Source organism: Papaver somniferum, chromosome 8 (genome assembly GCF_003573695.1).
Source record: "Papaver somniferum cultivar HN1 chromosome 8, ASM357369v1, whole genome shotgun sequence".
NCBI classification, from domain to species: domain Eukaryota; kingdom Viridiplantae; phylum Streptophyta; class Magnoliopsida; order Ranunculales; family Papaveraceae; genus Papaver; species Papaver somniferum.
In genome coordinates this window covers 75,025,656-75,031,493 of record NC_039365.1, presented here as the reverse complement: position 1 = coordinate 75,031,493, position 5,838 = coordinate 75,025,656, and positions in this window count along the sequence as shown.

The window sequence follows — 5,838 nt, the reverse complement described above, 5'->3', positions numbered from 1 at the left end:
GTAGGCAGCCGCAATGAGTTGCAGCATTGCCGGTCCAACACTTTGTCGCTCATATCATCTAATTGGGAGATGATTGCGACATTCTGGCCTCTCATATCATCTGGATCGGTAGATCGACGCAAGAGTTGATTGTGGCCAAACTGGATGAGGCAAGTTGCATTCCATTCTATGGATACTCAAACTTCCTATCAAGGTGTTCGATAGAGTCTAAAAACCCGAGTGTCGTAATTTAGCTCAAGAGGGGTCCATTTTGATGGAAAAAGGCCCAAAGATCAAGACATGTCGATCTATAGGTCCACATGGTCACCAGAATTTAGTCATTTCATCGTTTAGGGTCTCAAACGGCCGTATTTGCCGTTTTAGGAAGGTTTTTGTTTTCTTAATAAACCCTTCGCGGATCAAGGGTAAGTTGGAACGGTGTGGAAGCTAAGTTAGTTGCATCATGCTTGCAAGGGCAAATGGAAGTGCATTGCCTATCTTTGAGGCCCGTATCGTAGCTTCATCATGGCACATCGGGGAGATTACGACATGTGGGGAAATGCGCCAAAGGCGTAATTTTCTGGTCCGTCACAGTTGGTATCAGAGCAAGTTCCGAGAAAACTCTAGGGATTACGAGAAGTGGACCTGTCCACGAGTATTTTCCTTAATGGAAACTTAAAGTTGGAGAGTATGCCAACTTTTGCGCGGAAAGGAGTTTGTAACTGTTATGTCAGTTACTTTGCGAATCGAGTTGAGCTTGTTTAAGTAATGTGAGCTTGCCTGGCCTAAGTGGCACCCCACTTACGAGTGGATATCCGGAAGACCGTCTGCTACGGTGGGTAGTAAATGGGACTGATCATCGCCACACGTTAGCACTGGCCAAAGGTGTGTGTTTTCAGGCCAAGCTAGCATCCCACTTACGAGTGTCAACCTGGATGACTGTTAGAGACGGTGGGCAACTGGAAACTGTTCCAGACAGTATTATGCTAAAATCTTGTCATTTCGATGACACCTTTCAACTTGCGAACCTTAAGGATTCCTGGGTGGTAGTATGGGATGCCATCTAGGATACCTGGTCGAGATATCCTCTTGGCACTAACCAATTGCGATTCTTGGTATTGTTGTGGGCACTTTTGGATTCCTGGGCAGGCGGTATGGGACGGTTGCTTAGAAGGTCTAAATTGTTGTTCACGATAACTTGAAGAAACCTGTAATTTCTAAGCATCTGGTATGAGACTTTTGCTCAGGAAATCCAAAATCGAATAAATTATCCACAATAGCTTCTTCTTTTTTGAATTTCGGGGACGAAATTCTTTAAAGGGGTGAATATTGTAACACCCCGTATTTTTAGCATGGCGCATGCTAAAAGATACGCCATGGCCTGAGATGAAGCCTCATCCAAAGCTTCTGTTGCGTAGGAAAAGGGACATTGGCCCCGGGCCAATGTGTTGAAAACAGACAGCCAACATGGCTGGACATGGGGTTGGCAGTGGACAACCAACATGGCTGGACATCGGGTTGGAAGCGGACTTCCAACATGGCTGGACGGTTTGGCAGTGGACAGCCAACATGGCTGAACATCGGGTTGGCAGCGGACAGCCAACATGGTTGAACATCGCAGTTGGCCAGAATGGCAAGGTGCAGCCATCATGGCCTGGGGAGTTGATGAATGATTTTCGCTCCCCCAATTTGAGTTGTAAAAATGTCAAATTAACATATATAGGGAGGGGTAGTTGGTTAATGGTGCATATGCGGACTATGCACCAAGTAAGCTTCATAGCTTAGCCGGAAGAGTATAAATGCGTAGATGGGGGAAAACGAGCCGCCGGTTTTTTGGGAAAGTGAAGATTCGAGCGTGTTTTCGAGACTCCTCATCCGGGAAAAATGTTAATCCTCACACAGATGCACCGCTGCAAAGGGGGTGCTTAGATTCGGGAAATCAATTTGTATAACTCTGGCCTAAACCAAGACAATGGCCGTTCCAGAGTCAATTCGGTCGCAAAGAGGGAGAGGGGTTGATCTGTAGGAGGGAAGATGAGATTTTTATGGGATCAGTGATGATCAAGGATTTTGGGTGTGTTGAAGGTTTCTGTAATATTGCTGAACTGCTGAAGTTGAGTTATGTGAATAAGTTTATATCGAGTTGTTTATGGATAATGATGATAATCGATGATTGATGATATCCGATCCTTATGTTGTCCTCGATTTAGACTTATTTATATTGCAAGAATGATGTACTACTGATCCCTGTAAGTGTGACAATTTCTTCAGTGAAAGAGTGGGAAAGTGAGAGATCGTGGTAAAGTCAATTCCATGTCGTGCGGAGACTTGACTGATCGTGCACCCACAACTTTGCTAACTCCTTCAACCGTTTACACGACTTACGCACATTTCTTGTTGTGGATGAATCCACGTGCTGTAGACCTCAAGACCAAAACCCTAAGTGATATACCCCCATTTGTGACGTGACTGAGATTTCACGAATCGTTGAGTCTGCAAGGCAAACGTGTATTAGTTGGTCAGTTGTTGACTGATTTAGACTATGAGCCTAATTTTGTTGAATTGAGCATAAGTGGTGAATGCTCGGTGATTCATGGATTGAACATGTAGTTCTCCGAGATGTCAATGAATTACTGACTAGAGACTGAGAAAGTATTGCTCAACTCGACGAATTGCCGAATATTGAGAGTTTGTCGAGCAACTGAGCAAGTATTGCTCAATTCGACGAATTTGATAATTTTGGTGTGCAACTGAGCAAGTGTTGCTCAATTCACCAAAACACTGAATATTGATAATTTGACGTGCAATTGAGCAAGTGTTGCTCAATTCGACAAACTACTGATGAATTACCAAATATTGATGGTTGGATGAATATTCGAGCAACTGATCAAGTATTGCTCAATTCAAAGAATTATTTACTGGTGCCGTGACCCAATAAAATATTAATCAAAAATATTGGTGAATTACCGAATATTATTAATTTCGATGTTGATTGTTGAATCAACATAATTTTTTGTTTGAACTTGCTCAGTATGGTGATTCGTGGAGCGTTTGTTCGAAACCCTAATTTTTTGATCAATCCTTCAACAATTGGTGAATTGCTGAAAATTGGTCATGAGTGAAGAGGGACCGACCACATGGGATGATGAGCGTCCATGTGATTCCCAGTGCTCGAGTGAGCACGCACCAGGGTTCTCAGTTTGAGAGTTGGTGAAAGAACGATGATTAAATGCAGGTTTCATCATTTATTGAAATATTGCTAGATTCAGCGTTAGGTGACAAACCTAAGTATGAGAGATGAGGACCGACCAAGAGAGCATGAGACCGGATCTTGGTGGTCACGGGACCAGTTGTTGGTCATTTGAAGGATTCTCCAGTTGGTTGGAGAGAGTTTGGGCCCAGTATGAGCAATTGAACAAATTAGGTCAGAATTATGAAAACATATGGGACCGGCTTTGTGCAATCCCTAGGAATGACTCTGGTCGGTCATGGAGGCATGCACGTGTTGCTGTGGTGTCCTTGTTTCCATACTAAGAGTTTCAGTATTTTCTGATGCGCGTTCGAGCAACATAGTGAATTTTCAGAAGAGTTTCATCTTGAATGAGAATTCTCGATTTTTGTTGGAATGAGCATATATGCTAGATTCATCAATATTTTGAAAATATTAAAATAAAAGCGTTTTAATATTTAAAATTTCTGTGAGAGGCTAGCCAGTCGTCCGACTATGTTGGCTTTTGGTTTTCGTGATTTGAGCAATATTTGAGAAAATATGGAGAAATCATGAATTTTGCTCAAACCCAGGACTTTCGTGAATTGAGGAAAATAATAATTATGCAAGGTGTGGGACCGACCACGGCTAGGGCATGGCCGGCCGTCTAGGTTTCCCGGTCCCGCACACCTTTCCCTATTTTATTATTTTTCATGAATCCTTAAAGTTATGGAGAATCCACGAGTTTTTGTTAAACGGAGGAGTTTTGTGAGATTAGGGAATAATAATTATAAAAGGCTAAGGATTGTGAGGTGTGGGACCGGCCACGGCTTAGGCATGGCCGACCGGTTAGGTTGCCCGGTCCCGCACACCTTTCCTTATTTTATAATATATTTCGTGAATCCACCAAGTTATGGAGAATTCACGAGTTTTTGTTGAAACGGAGGAGTTTCGTGATTTTAGGGAATAATAATTATAAAAAGCTAAGGATTGTGAGGTGTGGGACCGGCCACGGCTTAGGCATGGCCGTCCGGTTAGGTTGCCCGGTCCCGCACACCTCTCCTTATTTTATAATATTATTTCGTGAATCCACCAAGTTATGGAGAATTCACGGGTTTTTGTTGAAACGGAGGAGTTTCGTGAGATTAGGAAATAATAATTATAAAAGCTAAGGATTGTGAGGTGTGGGACCGGCCACGGCTTAGGCATGGCCGGTTAGATTGCCCGGTCCCGCACACCTCTCCTTATTTTATAATATTATTTCGTGAATCCACCAAGTTATGGAGAAATCACGAGTTTTGCAAAAACAAGGAAAGTTGCTAAAACCAAGGAGTTTTCGTGAGTTCACGAAATAACAAAATATAAGGAAAATAATGAGAGAGGCACGGACCGACCATGGCTAGGGCACGGCCGGTCGGCCGGCTGGTGGGCCCGGCCCTGGGTGTCTCTTATTATTTTATTAATATTTATTGTTTTCTCCTGTTTTGCGAAGGATTCCTCATTATTTTATATTTTTGGACACTCGTTCGTGCATCCGGGTGCTCAGTCGTGCATCATTGTCGAGTACACTCGCACCATTTTTGTGGGGCTTACTCGGTGATGGTCCAGATGCCCGGTTGTTGGGTATTTATTACTGATTTATGAAATTCAGTGGAGAATAATTCATGAAACTGAGTAATAAGATGAGTAGTTATTTTATTATCAATCCATAAAATCAGCAGCGGATTGGACTATGGATTCAGAATAATAAAATGATAATTTCATCACCATTTCATGGAATCGCAGATTTGACCATAAAATCGGAGTAATGAAATGAGCGGTAATATTACCATTCCATGGAACCGTGGTGATTTTACCATGAAATCGGAGTAATATCTATTACCATTTCATGAGATTATCCGTGGATCCGATCATGAAATCGGAGTAACATCTATTACCATTTCATGAGATCAGCCGTGGATTCGATCATGAAATCGGAGTAATACATTTATCTATTAAAATTTCGATCATGAAATAGGAGTAATGAGATAAGATAGATTATCTTATAGGAATTCAGTGGTGAATATGACCTAGAATTTAATCTCTTGCATATAGTCAGTAAATCAGCGAGTGTTGCTAATGTCCCGAAGACGTTTTTCCCTCTCAACATTTCATGTATGGAGGACCGCCCGAGTCTATACATGGGTCTCTCTACATAGTCAGGAACAGTGAGTATCACCGTCCTGAAGACGTTATTGCTCTCAATCTTACGGAGAACCGCCCAATTATTCTTATATGTAGAGGCGAATTCCTCTATGTAGTTAGGGAACAGTGAGTGTCACCGGCAACCTGAAGGCGTTAAGCTCTCAATCTTACGGTGAACCGCCCAATTACGTTATTCTACATAGAGGCTATGATGAAATGCCCGGTGTCGAACGCTCCAGAGAGGCCTTTCGAGCGACATATGCATCATACTTCGTAAAACACGAATCGTCACATGGATCCCTGAAGTCGTGCCAGAAACATGCAGTATCATGATTTTACTGTTTTGACCTTTGTTGAAAATCCACCATATACATTAAATCCCTTGCTTAGTGAGGAACAATCATGTTCCGTAGTAAGCATTAAATGGTGATTTTCATTCGACGAGATCAGTGGTTGAACTCAGTCTA